Source organism: Coturnix japonica, unplaced genomic scaffold (assembly GCF_054131305.1).
Source record: "Coturnix japonica strain WE unplaced genomic scaffold, WE-NBRP24 Scf040, whole genome shotgun sequence".
NCBI classification, from domain to species: domain Eukaryota; kingdom Metazoa; phylum Chordata; class Aves; order Galliformes; family Phasianidae; genus Coturnix; species Coturnix japonica.
The window spans coordinates 3,937,906-3,947,845 of record NW_028188943.1 but is presented as its reverse complement, the minus strand read 5'-3'; the positions used below and the strand labels follow the sequence as shown (position 1 = coordinate 3,947,845).

The 9,940-nt window shown below is 48.8% G+C and overlaps 1 long non-coding RNA gene across 1 annotated transcript; it reads left to right on the top strand.

The window, feature by feature from the left end:
• Window positions 1–7,471: 7,471 nt before the first annotated feature.
• Window positions 7,472–9,455, top strand: LOC146753049 (uncharacterized). The gene is made up of 3 exons (XR_014940294.1): window positions 7,472–8,316; window positions 8,408–8,509; window positions 9,218–9,455. It is a non-coding gene; the product is annotated as an uncharacterized LOC146753049 (long non-coding RNA).
• The last annotated feature ends 485 nt before the right edge of the window (window positions 9,456–9,940 follow it).

Below are 9,940 nucleotides of genomic sequence, written 5' to 3'. Positions count from 1 at the left end.
ACAAGCTTTCTTAAACTGGGTTTGGATTTTATTGTGGTTAAGGGTTTATTTATTTTTGTCTTGCCTCCCCTGTATAGGAACAGTATCTCTAGGACTGATTGCTATTTACCCATTGTGCAGTAATAACTGTACTTGTTCAGGATGGCCTGGCTTGCTTTTTTCACGTGACTGGTGTACTTAGCAGAACTCTGGCAGAGAGAAGAGCATGAATACACATTAATATTTATGTATACTTAATTCTTGGGCCTTTTTAAAGAATTTTCTTTGGAGAGAAGATGGTGCCAATTCCTCAGTGTGGAAGAAAGGTGCTTTCCCTCACTTGTGCAAATTCAGCTTTAACTTAATAAACTTAGAAAAATAAACCCAATACATTTGGGGGGAATTCTAATATCCCAAATACTGTTCTCCCCCTCAGTGAGCTTCGAACCTTTAGATGCTGTTGGATGAATTAGCTGAAAGGTTCTCAGCTGGCAGTATGTCCTTGTGTTGTCTCCAAGTCCAGTAGTTCCTATAGATTCAATTGCTCAGGAGGTAAAAACATGGATGAAAGCCGACTTGGGTGAATATTTGAGAGTTTGATGGGAGTGAATTGCCTTAAAAGCAGCTGGTGATAGAACAATATACTGATTGTATTTAAAAAAACCCACAATCGTACTATTTGTTGCTGTGCCGATAAGCTTTCTCCTTGCTTGTAGGCTTGTGAGATCCAGGTTTGCAGAAAACAATCTGTGAAAAATCATGGGAATCATGTGGTTTTATGCTCAGCAATCTCATTAAAAACTTGAACTGACTTTTAGAAGCTTTTCTCCATGGTGTTAGCTGGACAAATCTGCATGTGGATGTCAACATGGAGGCTTTTATTGACCTGGAGTAGAAAACAGCATTCGTACCTACCAGGTGAGATGGGCAGCTACTGCACAGGTACACAGAAGAAACTGATGGAAGCATAAGTACTTGAAATCACCCTCCCTCCTATTTATTGACCTATGTATGTGAATGCCGTGCATGAATGCCTCATAGCCAGATGTCAAAATGGAACAATGCTGCCTGAAGTGGTTGGTGACAATATGGAAGACGGTTCTGATTAGCTGCAGTTTGCAAATTACTTGCAAATATTTCATATCCAGAAGACTGCAATTTATCAGCCATGCGATATTGGAGGCAAAGTCATTGCAGGGGATGGGAGTGATCTACTTGTTCCAGAAGCTGTTAACAGAGCTCTCGTTGCTACTGGGTACATCATGATATACACTTAATTACACTACTTTTCAAATGGTATTTTTATTATGAGAACAGCCTCATTGCTGCCTGCTGCTGCATGGGAAAAGTAGTTGCACACTTGGTATAATTATATGTGGTTCTCTGCTGCAAAACTGACCTTTTACAAAACGTCACATGTGGTGTTTGGTGAGTCTCAGGCTTGCCTAATTTCTGTGCATTTTCGTAAGGCACAGCAAGTGCAGAAAACAGGTTGCTTTGTTTAGGGAAAAGAAAAACCAACCACAAATGTTTAGCTGACTTGCGGAATCAAACTCTATAATCCAGAGATGGGTTGTAAAGCAGGTATGTTTATTCCAGCGTTGCGCAGCGCCGGGTGCAAGGGGGATAGCTCCTCCAAACCTGCACACCGACTTGTAAAGCCGTGATACAGAAAGCAGGCAGAAGAAGCATCCTTCAAATCCAGAAGGTAAACTCCACCTATTCATTCCTTAACTGGGTTAATAAAGTGCATGGATTTACCACTGAGTGTATGCATTCAACAATTCTATTACTTGCCTTCAAGTGTTGTACCAAACTACAGCACTTGCTATCAAAAATTTTTGCAAAATTGGAGTCCAAACTCCAGAAAGTCTTCTATCCTTCTACAGTTATGTATCCTTATAGGGTACCACTTTACCCTGACTGGGCAATCTCTTGCTTTTAACTTCTATTCAGGGCTTCATGTTTGGCCCTGATGCCCACACCCCTAAGTGCATCATGTTTGATATTGCTGTGACTCCTGGGGTACAACATTGTTTTTCCCCATTTGTGCTAATGTCAGACTTACAGTTTTTAAACAGTCAATATTGTTGGACCTTTAGCTCCAGTTTTATTAAATTTCTTGCCAGAGCAACCTGGCAGGTACAAGAATTTCTGTATTGCTACTTAGTTTATATTTAATTAATCCAAAAAAACCGTAAAACTTTTCTTGTTGGGCAGTAGCTTCTATTACTGTTACAAAACCATCTATGAGTAGTAAGAAGCACCCATATCCACCAGAAAATAAATCTCTTTATCCTGCTTCCCTAGATGCAATTTCCCGTTGCAGTTTGCACACTGCTTTCCTTTCAGTGGGGCGGAGCCCTCCCTGGGCACTTCAAGCCCCCACTCCCCCCACCTCTCCCTGAGGGGATCTCTGGGTCCTACGGCCCTATTCTGGCACCACAACAGTAACAGCTGTTATTATCACCAATTCCCTTACTATCTGTGTGTCAATCAGTTTTGTTTTGTTTTCATATCGTTCACTTCTTTTCAGTCCTGACATCCCTGTTATACCTTGCCAGTCCTTACTCCTCCAGCCTGTGTCTGTCCCAAACTCTCTCACTTTCCAAACTCTCATCATTACAAAAACTACTAACATCCTATTTCAGTTTCACCTCCTTCTCTCCAGGTGTCCAGTGCTAACACTGGGATTTCAGGTTTCCTACATCTCTGCACATGAAGGCTATTCTCACTTCCATTGCCCCCTCCTCCCCACCTCCCCCCTTTGCTGCTTACAGCAACAGTCTCTGTACCCGGCTCTCTCTCACTCCAAGAGTTCTTGCAAGGGGGGGGAAACAATACAGGGGGTTGCTCTCATACCAGCACACATAAACTCACTTTCTCTTTAACCCTTTTTCCTTTGTACACAATTTCATTATTTGTACCTTCAGTTACACTTTGACACACCCTCAATTATACTTCTGTATACCAATAGCAATTACACTTTCTTATACCATCAAAGCAGTTTGTCCCATTCCCTTCAAAACCCACAGATCAAACAGTACAATTTTTCAGTTTCCACAAACACCCTTAATACCATATAACTTTCCCTTAGCAATCCATATCATTCAGTTCCTTGGGCTGTTCCACCCTTATCTTTATGGCCTTATTTCATGTTTTTCTTGATTCCCAATTTCATCTTTATCCCCTAGTTTTAATACAGTATTCTCAAAAAGTGGTACTGTCATCCCGGTTCTCTCTACCCCTGTTATCTTTAAGGCCTCATTTGTTAATTTGAGTCCTGACACCTTACGGGCCAGTGATGAACGAGCTGTCCCAGTATCAACTAAAACCACAACTTCTTCCCCCTCAGGTCCCACTTTTATATTTACCAGGGGGTCCTGATGGGACCAAAGTTTTGAAAGCCCCAGAAATTGATCTAATTGTTCTGCTACTCTTATAGAATCTTCAATTAAAGATTTCATTTCCTTCTTAAAATTTCTAATTTCTCCACTAGTGAGTGGGGAGTTTACATAGCATATTTGTCCTTGTCCCAATGGGACCTCCCATAAGGGGTACACTGAGGTGCTGGTACAGCTAGTGTCTGGGAAAGGAGAAATTTTTATGTCCCTTTTACATTGTTTTAATTCTCTCCTGAGCCCAGCATGCCCCTCTTTTCTGTGAAATGTCCCTGTGTGCTTTACCATTTCCTCTTACTGGGGCAGTGCCTGTCTCCCTTTGTGCTACATTGGGGTTATATGGGGGGGAGATTCTCAGGAGGGTCCCATTGATTAGTTCCTTTTTCTAATTCCTCTCCTTCCTGGTCCGGGCCTTTTTCTTTTTACTAATAACAGGTTGATTTCTTGTATCCAACAGGCAGCATATTCTGATTCCTCCTTTGAAAAGGGGTTTTGTTCTTTACATATAAATTCGAGATCTGACAAACCCAACCTTCATCAGATCCATATTTTGGCCAAATATTGATTTTCCCTGTAGTGGATCTCTAGGCCATATCTAACACAATATTTAAACATCTTTTCCCTATCCTTTTTCCTGGTTTTGGGATCATTTTAACCCATCCTCCAACTTATATACTAACCACCAATGATTACATTATTTGATGACGGTGTTCTTGCTTAGATTCCCTCCCGGTTCCCCAGCAATATCCCTCTGATATGCCAATATACATCCTAAGAGATTTTCTTAGGTATCTCTTTCCCTTATGTTCCTACACACACGAGGAGGGGGAGCAATGGTTCAAAAACAAATTTCCTAAAGTTAACATGTTAAAGCGGAGGTAACACAACCCTATTGTTTCTCTAATCTGGATCATTATCACATTTAAACCGCGGTATTTTCTGCAACAAAAGCAACAGGGTCTCGATATTAATTGTGGTTTGCCTTTTGTGGGCTTTTACCCCGCAGGATCATCTGCTTCTGTCTTTAGTGAAAGGACTCTCCCTCAGCAATCCCAGACCCTGGAGGTTGATGAGAGAGTCCGGGGAATGGGAGATTTCCCTTTAGTCAGGGAAGAGGAGGTCTGTGAGTGCCTAGGAAACATTAAGGTCCATAAATCCATGGGACCTGATGGGGTGCATCCGCGGGTGCTGAGAGAGCTGGCGGAGGTCGTTGCTGAGCCGCTTTCTGTAATCTATCAGAGGTCTTGGAGAACTGGGGAGGTGCCTGAAGACTGGAGGACGGCCAGTGTCAGTCCAGTCTTCAAAAAGGGCAAGAATGAAGACCCGGGCAATTATAGGCCGGTCAGCCTCACCTCTGTCCCAGGGAAGGTGATGGAACAGCTTGTGCTGGATGCCATCTCCAGACAACAGGGTGATAAGGAGGTTATCAGCAGTCCTCAGCATGGGTTCACCAAGGGGAGGTCATGCTCGACCAACCTGGTGGCCTTTTATGAAGATGTCACTAGCTGGGTGGACAGGGGGCGGGGCGGTAGATGTAGTCTACCTTGATTTCAGTAAGGCTTTTGATACTGTCCCCCATGACATCCTTATAACAAAGCTGAGGAAGTATGGGATAGATGAGTGGACGGTGAAGTGGGTTGAGAATTGGCTGACTGGCAGAGAGCAGAGAGTTGTCGTTGGCGGTGCGGTGTCTGGCTGGAGGCCTGTAACTAGCGGCGTCCCCCAGGGGTCTGTACTGGGTCCAGTCTCGTTCAACATCTTCATCAACGACCTTGATGAGGGGATAGTGACCACCCTCAGCAAGTTTGCTGATGACACAAAGTTGGGAGGATTGGCTGACACACCTGAAGGCTGTGCTGCCATTCAGCGAGACCTGGACAGGCTGGAGAGCTGGGCAGTAAGAAACCGGATGAGGTTTAACAAAAGCAAGTGTAGAGTCTTGCACCTAGGGAGGAATAATTGCATGCACCAGTACAGGCTGGGGGAAGAGCTGCTGGAGAGGAGCTCTGCTGAGTGGGACCTGGGCGTCCTGGTGGACGACAGATTGACCATGAGCCAGCAGTGTGCCCTTGTAGCCAAAAAAGCCAATGGCATCCTGGGGTGCATTAAGAAGAGCGTGTCCAGCAGGTCAAAGGAGGTGATCCTCCCCCTCTACTCTGCCCTGGTGAGGCCTCATCTGGAATATTGTGTTCAGTTCTGGGCTCCCCAGTACAAAAAAGACAGGGATCTCTTGGAAAGAGTCCAGCGGAGGGCCACAAAGATGGTGAAGGGCCTGGAGCATCTCCCCTATGAGGAGAGACTTAGGGAACTGGGTCTGTTTAGCCTTGAAAAAAGAAGGCTGAGAGGGGACTTGATCCAGGTCTATAAATATTGGAGGTGTGGGAGCCATAGTGGTGAGGCTGGTCTCTTTTCAGTAGTGCGTGGGGATAGGACTAGGGGTAATGTGATGAAAGTACAGCATAGGAATTTCCGCACAAATGTGCGGAAGAACTTCTTTACAGTGAGGGTGACGGAGCACTGGAACAGGCTGCCCAGGGAGGTGGTGGAGTCTCCTTCTCTGGAGATATTTAAGACCCGCCTGGACGCCTGCCTGTGTGACATGGTGTAGGGAGCCTGCTTTGGCAAAGGGGTTGGACTCGATGATCTCTAGAGGTCCCTTCCAACCCCTACAATTCTGTGATTCTGTGATTCTGTGAAGTCACCTCACCACCCAGGCAGGACCGCTGAAATCAGTGGGGTGCACCTCTCCTGTCCAGGAACCCGAAAGACGTGATAATAATCCCAGGCCAGCAATTGTAGTATTGATATGATGATTTTATTCAAAGCCTTTGTTAAACAAAGAGGGAAGGAAGGGAGGGGTGCGCTGGGGGGGGAATGGGAGGGGTGGAGGAGGGTTGATGTCAGACTGTGAAATCAATTTTTTTAAACTTAATTCTGCTTCAGAAACAATATCTGATTCCCACGCTCTCTGCTTGGTATTTTGTCTTTTGATGCAAACACGTAAGCCCCATTGGTGCCTGGTTCAGCAGTTCAGCTTGTATTTCAGCCATCATCCTCCACACTGGAGAGGATTTATCCGCTTGGCTTGCTTAATTGCAGCACGTTTCACACGCGTGGATAACCTGTGCATATTGCGTCACTACCTCTGTGGCCTGAGGTGTTGCACCAGGCTGGAAATAATGCCTTCTTGGGGTTGTTGAAGCTCTGCAAAAGTTTGCCAACAAAGTTGTGGATGCTCCATCCCTGGAGGTGTTCAAGGCCAGGCTGGATGGAGCTCTGGGCAGCAAGACTCTGTGGGTGGCATCTCTGCCCGACGCAGTGGGGCTGGGGTTCTGAGTTCTTCACTGTCCCTTGCAAGCCAAGCCATTCTATGATTCTGCATTTCTATGATGTAAGCACCAGCCCCACACAGCCCTGGTGCAGTGCATCACAAGAGCAGCAGCCTGCGGGGAGCCACCACCCGGAATCACAGAGATGTGAGGTCACAATGCCCCATCCTATGACTGTGCTGAGCTGCGTCATGAGCTCACAAGGCCTGGCTGCAGGCTTGGCTCAGTGCGACACTCACTGTGGCTGCAGCGGTGGTGTTGGAAGCGTGGTGCAAGTGTGGGGGCGGCCATGGACCCTGCCCGCCTTGTCCTCTTCCTCCTATTGGTGGCCATGACTTTTCAGGAGAGCTGTGCTGCTCCGTGGCGAGCATGGGGAGCAGGTGAGTGGGTAGAGATGGGACCCAAACTGAGCAGCGCTGGGAGCAAGAAGTCAGGCTGTGTCCCCACGGCCCTGTAGTACACTTGCCTGGGGCCTGCCTTCCATGGGGGTGTTGCTGGGTAGGGGGTGATGGGCAGCACTGCAGGAGCCGGGCAAGAGCCCGTGGCTGCGCTGCTCCCCAGGGCTGGCTCCAGCCATGCCAGGCTGTAGCTCTGCTAATTGCTGGCTGGAGCACAGCCTTCGTCCTGGGAGATGCCCGGGGAGAGTTCAGAAGAGGCGTGCTGGGCGTGCATGAGCATTTCTGCTTCAGGCTCATGGCACTCCCCAGTTTCCAAGCCAGAGCCCCAGTCCACAGCCCAGGGGAAGAGACAGGTGTGCTCCAGTGCCTCAGTGTGACCTTGCTGTCCATCAGAGGCCTCCCAGTAAGAAAGCCCTGGGGGGCTGCATCTTCTTCCACGTAATCTGTGAGAGATGTGGCACGTGGCCCGGAGAGAGCACTGCATACGCTGCCAGGTGCCAGCCTACGGGTCATCCCGTCCACCCTGCAACTTTGGAAATCATGACCTGAGTTATTCTCCACATCCAGTTACTGAGGGAGAAGGAGATCACACCATATAGTGCATATAAGTGGGAACTTATCTCATCTGTTCTTGATTCTAGATGATGAGCTTCGTGCTCCCTTTCCGGATGCTCCTTTGGATCCGGACTTCATGCCTGTGCCTGGGGGACAACCCAGGGGTAAGTTGTGTCTGTTTCCTTGGAGGCTGAAACGTTCATGCTCTCATGGTTTACCTGGGTGCAATTTTACTGGAGATCCTCTCCAGGTCTTCCAAGCCTGTTTGTGCCCGGAAGGGTTTGCACAGATGAGCCATGAGTATTTTTTCTCTCAGAGAGCTGCCACGTTTCAGTGGGAAGGTTACCGCTGCCCCTCTGCAGCTGAGGGAGCCCAGACCTTTGTATTCGGGCTGTGGCATTCCCCAACCACCGCCAGACCCTACAGGTCACTCAGGGAAAAGGAGGCCCCCACATGTGCCGGAAGCTCTCCTCACCTGTGTCTGATCACACTTGTGTCTGCAGGCCCTGTCCCCTGTATGCTCTGCTACTCAGTTGATGCTGTAGTGTGTGACTAAAACTTTTCATGGGTCTTTGGTTGCAGAAGTGCCCCCAGTGTGGGCCTTGCCCGGTCATCGGTTTCCTCCTGTGCTGGAGCCCAGCTGGAATCCCAGCAGTGAGTACTCTGTCTTCACTGACTTGGCTGACTCGCCGCTGATCTTCAGATCTTCATGCACATGATATTTAACTTCATACATTCTGTTAAGGTCCGGAAAGAGAAGAGGATGAATCCAATCGAGGAAAATACTCTCAGGGCTCATCCCGTCTCCTGAAGCGACTGCTGAAGGAAATGGAGAAGGCAGAGCGTGGTGGGTATACTTCAGTCTGTTCACTGTGGGACCTGGGAAGCTGAGGTGTGATATACAGGTGTGGGCAGGCTGTAGCCTGCACAGCAGGAAGGGATGGGTCAGAGCCGTGCTGCAGCCGTGTTCCATGTATCACCTTGCAGGTGCTGTCAAGCACCAGAGCTGGTCTGCTGCCAGATGGTCTGCATCCAGCCAAGACCCAGAGGCAGCTGCTCCCCCAGCACAACCATTACTTGTCAGAGCTGCTTTTTGCAGTCGTTGGCACCCAGATGGCAGCAAGTGGCAAAGTGGCAAGCGCTGTGCTTCTGTTCATCCAAAGCCCTCCGTGCAGCTGAGCAAGTTCAAGGCAGGAGGAGCATCCCGAGCAGGGTTGGCTGCCTTTGCTAATGCTGGAAATGAGGTGGAGATGCTAATTCTGAAGGCTTGGACTGTGTGTTAGAGCTTGGATTTCAGCCTGCAGCTACCTGGCTGTGACGGGCTGGTGACAGCACAGTATGTGAGGGCCTTGCACAGGAGCTGATTTCTCAAGAGGTGTGAGGGAGTCAGCATTGTCCAATAGCTGGGAGGGCCCGAATGCCCTTAGGTAACAGAGGGGCTCACAGTGTACTTGGGGGGGGGCCTGGACTTTACCTGAGCTCGGGATTGGAGAAGCTCAGTTTTTGATGAGGGCACGTGACATCCCAATCCTACTGCCCTGCTTTCTTTCTAAAGGAACGGACCAACAAAGTGAGCGGGATGCACTCCAGGAAGGTGGATATCCCACACTGCCCGTCCCGGATGTGCTGCAGGAAGGCGGATATCCCACACTGCCGGTCCCGGACAGAGGAATGCAGGCAGCACCAACCGGCATGCCAGGTAATTTCTGTCCCATGATCATACGGTGTCACGAACCAGAGTCACTGCGTGCCTGCAGGCTCTTGCTGCCAGCTCTTGCACACCAGGTCAGCAGCCAGACCTGAGCGTGTGAGCATAGAGCACATGTAAAAGAAGCAGGAGTGTTTCTCCCCTGGGCTGGCTCTGGCTGTGCCCTGTGCTGGCTGAAGCCTGACCTTCAGCCTGGGGGGCGTCCCACAGGGGGAGCTCAGGACACGCATGCCGGGAAAAGCGTGAGGGATTCTGCTCTGTAGCTCTCCCCACGGACCAAGCCCAGACCCCAGAGTACAGCCCCAGCTCTCGGCCCAGAGGAGGACACGGGTAGTGCCTGTGCAGCCTCTCCATACCCAACGAGAGGTGGAAGCAATCCTTCTTGTCCTCCGGTGCTTCGGCACCAGAGAAGGAGGCACCCACTGACAAAATGACCTCTTGGGTCCATGAAGCACACTGAGAGATTATCTGTAGCGCAGCTGAAGGTAACGTGGGACATTGTCTCATTTCTTCCAGGAATGAACACAGGCCAAAGCACAGAGGCTGCTGCTCACACATCTGTGCGGAAGC